Source organism: Quercus lobata, chromosome 7, assembly GCF_001633185.2.
Source record: "Quercus lobata isolate SW786 chromosome 7, ValleyOak3.0 Primary Assembly, whole genome shotgun sequence".
Lineage (NCBI taxonomy): Eukaryota > Viridiplantae > Streptophyta > Magnoliopsida > Fagales > Fagaceae > Quercus > Quercus lobata.
The window spans coordinates 4593598-4604080 of NC_044910.1; the positions used below are offsets into that span (position 1 = coordinate 4593598).

At 34.4% G+C, this 10483-nt stretch overlaps 1 long non-coding RNA gene across 1 annotated transcript; it reads right to left on the reverse strand.

Annotated features, from left to right (window-relative positions):
- Nucleotides 1–360: 360 nt before the first annotated feature.
- On the reverse strand, nt 361–1837 carry LOC115952481. The gene is made up of 3 exons (XR_004083418.1): nt 1760–1837; nt 1609–1672; nt 361–560 (listed from the first exon to the last, which is right to left on the reverse strand). It is a non-coding gene; the product is annotated as an uncharacterized LOC115952481 (long non-coding RNA).
- Nucleotides 1838–10483: the final 8646 nt, after the last annotated feature.

Below are 10483 nucleotides of genomic sequence, written 5' to 3' on the forward strand. Positions count from 1 at the left end.
AATTAAAGTATTAAACTTCAAAAAAATATGTAATATATATATATATATATATATTTGGAAGTCAAGGGTTCATTTGAACCCCCTGAACAAAGTGTACCACAGCCCCTGGCTCTAGTGGTGTACTTTGCCAAAAATGGCGTGTCGGTGGAATGTAGCCCAAAATTTCTTCGTTGTTTCTCTTATCAATCATGTTTAGATGCAAACCTAGCTATTATTCATACGAACCACTGAACATGAACATTTTTTTGCGAACCATTGATCATAAACACTAAAAAGCAAATTTCACCTAAGCATGATGATAGGGTCGTGCTCGCTAACATGCATATTAATTAACAAGGCCAAACTTATACACTATTAGGTAAAAGACAGAAGGTATATATTAGCACATGGGAACATGCATTAATATTAGAAATTACCCGCCCACGTACATTTCGCATTTCACCTTCTTCATATCCATCTAGTTTTTGTTTGACAAGCATCAGTGCATGTGTAGCATCCCTGTTCCCTTCACATTCATCTTGTGAGTCTTCCAAGATTGTCTCCAGATCGTCATCTGTATCCTATCAAGGAGAAAAAAAGAAAATGTTGCATGACCAATTGTTTATAACATGCCTGACATACAGACATGTTGGGGAAAATTGAGAAGAAGATAAAGAGAAAAGAGAGAAAACGCAAGAGTTTACATGGTTCGGCCTTGTGGCTTACATCCACAGGACAAGAGCCCAAAGGGCTACATTTTCTCATATACTTTTATTGATAGTACATTGCAATGAAATTCATATTTATAATGGATATTACACAAAATGTCAATGATAATTTAAATTTTGAATTGGATATTGATTGTCACAATCCCATAATTTTCTCTAGAAATCAATCCCTTGACTTGTTGACTAATCCCAAGATTTTCTCTGCAATCAATGTCTTGACTTTCCCAAGATTTTCTCTGCAAATCAATGTCTTGACTTTCTCCACTTTCATAAAAAATATATTTTATTTTCTAACAGTAATGCAACAATTCCAATCAAAGAGTCCCAGCTAAATAAAAAGTAGTCATCAAGTAAATTGCACCAGAGACATATCTGGGTACTTAAAAACACACCAAATGAACAGCATGTGGTATTTTAGTTAGGAAAAAAAAGCCTCAGCAAATGATCACATCTTCGTTGAATTGTATTATGATTTTTAAAGTCATTTTGTAAGCTTTTTTTTTTTGGGTGTCAAAATACAATATGTGATGCAGCTGGAAGTATTTTTGTGCTAAATAGATTTTATTACAGCTTATGTGATTTTTTGTTTTGTTGTCCCTAATGAATCATTAAGGGGCCAAATTGAAACGAATTAAAAATTCCATGATTTTATTTGAAACTTCTTAAAATCTAGTAATTCATTTTGAAACAACCCACAAACTATACGGAGAATAGTGTAATTTACCCCTTTGTTTTGTTTTAAGTAACTAATATTCCAATATTATAATTATTATAAACAGTCTTTCACACATTTCAACACAATTTCAAACAAACCTTTGTCCTTTTGCCTCTCTTTTTTCCAGAGGCAAATTAGTCCTGGACCCAATATATATGCCTATGAAGAGAAAAGTTTCTGAAATACCTTTTGCCGCTACAAAGCCTTCTGAGGAGATAACCCACTTATACAGGGGATCATGAATAGAAACCTGAAAAGAATTCCCATCTGCTGTCAAGGATTTAAGAAATTGCAACTTTGATTCATTATTGAAAGAAACTGGCAACAATAGTCATACTTCAACAATGGTTAGCAACGCTTCTTTATATTTCCACATAACAGAAAGTATTTCCTCACAACATCACCTGAAAACCCCTTCCACTCCAGTGACACCCGTGCCATCAATTATGTCTCTTGTGAGACTGAATGGAACCTGCCAAAGTTGGCATGTTATGAGTTATTACATGAAAAATGAAGAACATGATAATACCATATAAAAACCAGATACGCCATAGGCAACACTAAAAGATCAGACCTATTGGAATTTAACAGACCTCCCAATAAGATATTCCCCAAGAGGAAGGGTGTCATCAACCCATTCAAGAATGCCAGCACTTGGAGTAAAAGGAACCACCTATTTAATGTAAAAGATGCAAATTTCCAAACTTCATGAGCACCATAATTATTAACAATGAACATTAAAGTTCTATGCACATATGTATGTAACAATTAAGAGAAAGCAATACCTGCAATCTTTTTATTCACAAGATTCCATATACCCCAAAATCAGTAAAGGCTCAAGACTACTAGAGTAATGTCCAACTATGGGTCAAGTTCTTCAAAAGGTGGAGTAGTAGTACATGTACAGGAAAATTGTCCGCATTGTACAAAGAATACAAAATACTAGAACTAAGAAAAATGAAATGGTAGGTTCCAGTCAGCTCAATTGGTAAAGTCTCTAAAAAAAGTAAAATGAAACTGCCCAAAGAAGTTTATGTCATGAGTACATATGTGTGAGGGATAAAATTGCAGTATCAGTACAATTTCCCATGTATAAATAAGATGTATGTGTGTGTTAAGGTAAAGTAATTAACCCAAACACTATTTCCAAGACTTAATATGACAACACCCTAAAAAATAAAATAAAAATAAAAAAAGAACCCTTTTGCTACCAACAATCAGGCAGTGATTCCCATTGCTTCTAATCACATGTTTCATGAGCAGACCTTGAGAAAGAGTGGAAAGAGGTGTAATTGCTACTCCATGTCTCTACAGATTTCAAGTCCCTAATATATTTACTAAACCTTTGTGCAAGACACATTTGTATTTGTTATTTAGGTAACAAGCTGGGATTATATGATATATGTCACAATTTCAGGGGGGTGTTATGAGAGTGCCTATGTAAAGGGTAAAATAGTAATATTTTAATATCAATATAATTACACACATCCAATTACTATTTTAATATCTATATAATTACACATGTAAATAAGATGCATATTTGTAATGGTAAATTAATTAACCCAACACAATTTCCAAGGGTTACCAGTTTACAAGTATTTTTAATTATTGACCAGATCAAAGAGTTAAATCAAAAGAAAGATGGAAGAATAATATTATCCACTTATCAACAATCAATTGTTTCCAGATGGAAATCCAAAGCAATTTTCTTTCATGCAAAATTTTGAACCGAACTGAATTTTCATTTTTACCAAAACTTTCGTTCATAAGAAAAGCCATCAAATTAATCTCAACCATGTCTTGTTATATTTGAAAGGAGAAGATACCTTGTATGTACACACTCCCAATCTTTTTTTCCATGTATCCTGATGGTTCTGTAAAAAGGTGTTAACTAAACCAAAAAATTGTTCCATAACCTGTAAATGATTTAGAGATATTCCATCAGGGTAATGAGACAAAACATGCATCCTGTATTCGTAAAAAATAATTTATTCCAGCATTCTTATATATATATATCAAAAGCATAGGAAGTAAAACTAAGGTGAAACTATTACAGAGGAAGTGTAACATTTATCATACTCATACATATGCATAGACCCAATCCCAACAAAAAGCAGCAAGTTTGCTGATTTTAAAATGTACCAATTATGTTTTCGATAAATGAAAATTTTAATAAACCTGAATAAGAAAAAAACACCAAACAGTAAACAGGACATGTACTGTAAGGGGGTAATCAATCAAAAGTACAATAATCTAGAAAATCCAACATACTGGAGAATGAATGTCTGTTTGGAAACAGCTTAGTTAGCTGAAACTAAAAACTTTTTGATAAAAGTACTATAAATAAAGCTAAAAGGTAGTTAAAATAGTACAGTGGGACTCATAAACAATACCAAAAAGTGCAATAAGACCCATGAATAGTTGCAAAAATAAGTTGAATAGTAAAAGAAAGCTGGCTTTTTAAGCCAGTGCCAAATGCACACTGAATGACCACTTAGCGTGGCCACCCAAGTATAAAAGGTACATAACAAACTCAGCTTCACATTTGCCAACGAATGTTCCAAGCCTTCAAATGTCCTGTTATTATATTCCTTCTAGATAATCCACGTGATGCATAGAGGGATAGCATTCCATATAACTCCAATAAAATTCTTAGTATCCCACCAATTCCAACACATCATCAGACCCACTACCCTCTTAGGCATAACCCACTGCACCCCAAACTAGCAGAAAACAAAATGACCATACCTCTCTAGCCACAAGAGAATGCAACAGCAGATGATCCACAAACTCCCCATCTTGTTTACACATACAACACCGGCCAACAATAAGAAACCTCTGTCTTCCCAAATTATCATAGTAAGGATTTTCTCTAAAGCAGCAGTCTAAATAAAGAAAGCCACTTTAGAAGGAGCTTTAACCCTCCAAATGCTCCTCCAAAGAAATAGACTGGCACTCCTTATGTAACAATTTATTGAAAGATTTTACCTCAAGAAAAGGAAGAACTTGGCAGGTGGTTGAGGCAGAACAATAAATTCATACCCATTTATGTAATGCCAATATCAACTATGGATGCAGATGGTCACAACAATTTTTTTTTCTTTATGCACATTGTTAGAAGTAGCAAGGACTAAATTTGGACCACTTACTGCCAAGCATGGTCACATGGACTTTATTCTTCCCTTTCAAATTGATTGAAAACTACTTATCACATATTTTCCCAATGTTTAAATGTTAGATGCTAACAAAGCAAAAAGAAATGATGAAGAGAATGTAGTTAAAGATCTTAGAGCATCTTGTCGCAGATCATCATTTCCAGATTTTGTGAGCTGTCCATATCTGTGACCATCAGAACCTAGGCATTCTACCACTTTTGGAGCATTAATCCATTCATTACCCAGTATGTCCCATCATATATATTAGATTTTAGCATCACATCAAGTATGGCTATTATAGTGAGGAAAAAAAAATGCAATTTACACCTGCTAAAATGATTTTTGGTTAAAGTTACAGGACTAAAACAACCAACTTCAAACTTAAAAGGTTTAAAATGATTTTCAGACAAAGTTAGCAGGTGTAAATTGCATTTTTGCCAAATAAAAAAAATGTAAACTGGTATGAAACTGATTTATCTGGCTATATACTTACATTACAGAATCTACTAAACCTTTGAAGTAAGGAAAAGAGCCTTAATGATCTGACAGCTACGATCAACTGGAAAGGTGGTTGTCACTACTAGTACCTGAAAATCCAACACAAATGCAAAACACCTAAGGTTTGTACTACTTTAACTGTGGGAATAAGGAACGAAAAGTAATGCAAGATCAATGACACAATGTTGCATCAATAAGCCAAAATATGAAGCAAACATTGAATGCATCATCAAGCATAAGTCGCAAGAGAGTCACAAAAATCACCCACAAACTCTTTGATGAATTTGCATAAATGCATAGGCTATTTCAGGTTAACATTTTTATTCCAAGTATTAGAAAAATAAGTCTTCCTCTTTTTTCTTTTTTTTTTGGAGGGGGGGGGGGGAGAGGGGGGAATTGTAAGGGTTCCATCCAAAATAGGCTCATTTTACACAAGAGGCATGTGATTCCTAACATTTCATCTTAGCCCATACTTTAGGGGGTAGAAATGTAATGATTGAAAAGTTTGTGGGACTAAATTGTGATAAGGCCAAACCACAAGGGTGAAAATTGAAAATTATCCTCTTATGAAATTGAGGAACATTTTTAGCTTTGAAACAGAAGTATTGCAACAAAATGAAAACTTAGTATTTTTGATAAACTTCGAATTGAACTGCATTAGATCGTAGACATCTGACAATCATGAAATGATGCTGTGTGGATGAAACTACAAAAAAGAGCACCTAGATACCAGATGGTACAATTGCTAACATAGCACAGTTAGAGAGAAACAAATAAAGGATCTAGCTGACCAGGTATCTAATAAAAGCTCCCCTTCACATTACCATTCTGAAATTATAACCTATTTGTCTAGCTCTCTCCATGCTTCTAGTTCTGCAAGTTTGATATAGATCTCCACCATTTGATTCATCTATACACAGAGAGAGAGAGAGAGAGAGAGGGAATGATACAAGATTTTACATAAGAATGGAATCTTACAAAGGTATATTACAGAAGTCAAACATATGGAAGTTACTTTTACCATAATAGCTCCATGATATGATATCTCTAATAGATTTTCCACTGCAATTTTTTTTTTTATCAAAATCTACCACAAATGAGTTTCCGCTACACTGTTTTTCCTTAGTACGGTCACCATTTGCAGAGCTAGAAGCTAATAACACAGAGAGAAGTAAGACATTAAAATATAGAAAAGGGTGCATAAGGGCACATTTACAATACCTCCAGTCAAACATGCAAAAGTGCATATGAATATATCACTAATAAGGTGAAGTTTCAAGTTTTGCTCTTTACTTATCAGTTGCAATTCCATACAGAAGTAATCCAAAAGAAAATTACACGGAAGAAAACCATAAGCTGTATAATATGCTTAAGACCAGCAAAAGGAGTAGAGCTTATATACCTGAAAGATTGTGTGGTATGGATGGTCAATGTCCATTTTCTTCACCATTGAAAACACAGCAAACAGCATAGTCCAACAATCCTGGTTAAAAAACATTTTAAGAAGTAACTAACTCTGCTAATTTCAATGTACCTCATTAATTGTGCTAAGCATGCTGTTTACAACATTTTCTCTAGAAAAGAGAGTGAATCACAGGGAAACCAGTCGAAGCACCTGAACTACATATGTTAGGTCCTCCAAGGAAGCTAAATTCTCTTTAATTAAAATTCATGCAAAGTAATTCAGATTCAGTGTCATATATTCTCAGGTAACATGATTCAAGCTTTTCAACTTTACCCATTTCACCCAAACAGTGCATAACAAATTTCAATTCGTTGGACAGAGGACTTGGATAAATAATTTCATACTACTCACATCATATTTGATATCCCTCCAATGCTAGACTGAGAAAATTGTCTCCGTGATCCTGCAAGATTATATGAAACCAATCACATAATTTGAATCAAATTTAATTCAAACAAAATTTTATAGGCTTAAAATTCCTCACCGTTAGGAGATGAACAAGAAACCATGTAAAAATTAAACATTAATCTTCCAAGTATGATGCACTGCCAACTCCATCAAGTGGGTTTGAATACAGAAACAAGTTTGTACATTTCAATGCTCAGCAGATTACTGATTGTACATAGACTCATTCTCAATACCTGCAATTTTTCACCCTCTTCCAAATCCATTGCAAGTTGCTTTTGTAATTCTTGTATTTTTACAGAGTAGTCAGTCTTCTCCCCGTAAAATATTATACATGAAAATCTTATTAGAAAGGTAAAGAAACTTAGTGGGCATACCACTATGGAACCAACAACACAGAATTCACTAGTAATATAAGTGGATTAGGCATTGGAGTTCACCTTTGATGACCTTTTCAAATGTCTAATGAGTGCCTCCAATTCAATTTTCTTCCAAATTAACATCCCATGAAATATTTAAAAAGAAAAAAAGTGTAACCTCGGATTCCAAGGATCTCATAAATTAGCAAGCATCTGATACCTTGTGTTTCCTTAAGCGCATTGCTGCTTGCCACACGTTAGAGGTGAGTCTATCCTCATAACTCCTACATAGAGCATAAGCATAATGCACAAGATGAAAATGAGTTTGGCTTTGTCTTTCAATAGACTTCTTGTTTGTCATCTTCAGATCCTTAGCAAGTGAAACTACAGGTTTCAAATACTTCCCTAAAATAGTTCTGAAGCTGCATGTTAAACCACAAGCACAGTGTGCCAAGCAATTAAGAAAATTAAAGAAACTAGCACATATAAAACCCAAAGGGACGCAAAGCAAATTTTTTGAATATATATATTTAGAGTATATTGCTTGGTTGGGAAGTGGCCGGCAGAAACTCAAGGTATATTACTTGTCCTTTGCCTCACATAAAACAACGCTCTAAATAAATAAATAAATGAAAAGGCAATATATATACCTCCAACTCTACTTCCTCACTATAAATACTAATGTGCATTAGAGTAATAATAACAGTTTCCAGCATGGGTTGAGGCCGAGGACCAGCAGCTAGGACCTCCCTTGCACAAGTTTTTCTTTTGAGGGAACCACCAATGTAACACCAAAGTTCGAACTAGAAGAGAAGATTAATAGACATTAGTATTGAGAATCACTTTCTCGAAATCAAATATCAATCTCTATTAAACAAAATAACATTCATATTCATAGAAGAATCTAGTAATAGTAATATATACGGTTGCAACCACATCACAATAAATATTGACCATAACAATAATAGGGCTCTAACAATGCAAAATTCTATTTGATTTTGTTACTTCTCTAATGGATCAGCACTTCGAGTCTCTAGAGATGAAGGTGGGAAAAGGTTGGCCTTGTTTTATTTTAGTTGTATTTTCTTTTAGTAATCATGGGTCTTTTTGGAGCTTTAAGGTTTTCCAGAATGGCATGTAGTTTCAAACCCAATGTTATTTTATTGGGCTTCTTTTTTGCTTTGTGGTTTTTAATAGTTAGAAAAGGATAAACTTGCAGCTATAATGGAGTTGAGGTTTGTTTGACACAATTCCTCCCTAAGCAATGTCAAGGACCCTAGGTTTAATGCCTGAAAAAATAAATGTGCAACGTCACTTATCCAAAAAAAAAAAAAAATGTGCATTGTCACTTATCAAAAATAAATGTGCAATGTCTGGATTTATCTTTTTTTTACTTCTTTCTCTTTAATTTCCGGCAACTAGAAATCTTGCAACTAGATCATAATTCCACACCCTGAGAACCCTAAAAAAAAAAAGGATAAAAACCCTTGCACAATCCACAGACCAATATCTGAATTACTGAGTTATCGCTAACAGCCAACCAGATATGCCTTTCTTCCTTTTTCTCACCTGTTTTGACTATTGACCTCCAAAATATACCCAGCATGTTAATTCCTAATTGAATCTTAATCAACCTATTTCTCCAGCATTACCAACCAAAAATCCCAAACCCCAACAACCCTGACTCCCTCAAATACATGCTGCAAAATTAAATCCTCCATCCTCAATTCCCATTTCCGCCCCATGAAACCCTTCAAAATTCAACATTTCAAAGTGCAATTTAAGTCATAACCCATCTACATCTTTCTTCAGCATAAATTCTAGATTTTACGTCATAAGCATAGCGAAGAAATACAAGGGGCCAACATCAGATGCCAATGGATGCAAAATATCAAAGTTCAACACCATAATGTTGATATCACTGAATGCCTTAAACATCCTACATCAAGAATCTAATTTCATGCCTAAAGATCCTATATCAGCATTGGTATCAAAGCTCATTCAACCTTCTGTCCTGCATCAGAAGATGACACAAAACTTGTGAAACATGAGCCATATATGAAGTTTAAAAATAGTGCGCATCTAACGAATATATCTGAAATAGGTCACTTTTCAATTTCCTTGCCCACAAGAGATCCAAGAATATAAGTCTCCATTTCCCGCAGCAGCTGATCTCTCAACTGCCAGGGAAGCCGTACACCCTGATGGCCTTGAAGTGGGGAAACCTGAATAAAATCGAAGAGAAGAATTTATCAAAAACTAATCATATAAAATCCAAAGAGATGGAGTGATTCTCAACACAATTTTTCAGCACCTCAACACCACAGTCCTGATCAATTCTAGCAAGAACTTCAACAGAGCACTCTAACACTTCATGAAGACTATCATGTTCAAAGTCTTCCGCCTACAAGCACAATCAAATTTTGGTTTCTTAGAGAAAACCAACATGCATGTGATCCAAAGTTGGATGGTAATCAAAACAGATCAATGCAAACCTTAACCTGGTCTAGTGTGGCCTCAGCATCACCTACAAAAGAGTATGAAAGCAGAAACGCATTGTAGCATTGCTTAAAAGGAGCACAACCAGGACAAAGAGCATACAATGCCGCAGGCAAAAATAATACCACCTGCTCATTTAACATGGAAACCTCCTACATAATTATAAATTAATAAAATAAAAAACAGTTACCAATACATAATACCACAACACTAAAAAATAATCAAACATAAGATCCCTACCAAGTACTAACATAATTTATCAATGATTCGTGTGCAGGTTTCAAAAGTGAAAATACACATCAAATAGAAGAAAGGAAATATATAGCATCTTATAAAACCCTTGAACAATCCACAGACCAATATCTGCATTACTGAGTTATTGCTAACAGCCAACCAGGTCTACCTTTCTTCCTTTTTCTCACCTGTTTTGACAGTTGACCTCCAAGATATACCCAGCTTGTTAATCCCTAATTGGATCTTAATCAACCTATTTCTCCAGCATTACCAACCTCAAATCCCTAACCCCAACAACCCTAACTCCCACAAATACATGCAGCGAAATTAAATCCTCCATCCTTAATTCCTATTTTCCGCCCCATGAAACCCTTCAAAATTCAATATTTCCAAGTGCAATTTAGGTCATAAGCCATCTACCTCTTTCTTCTGCATAAATTCTAAAT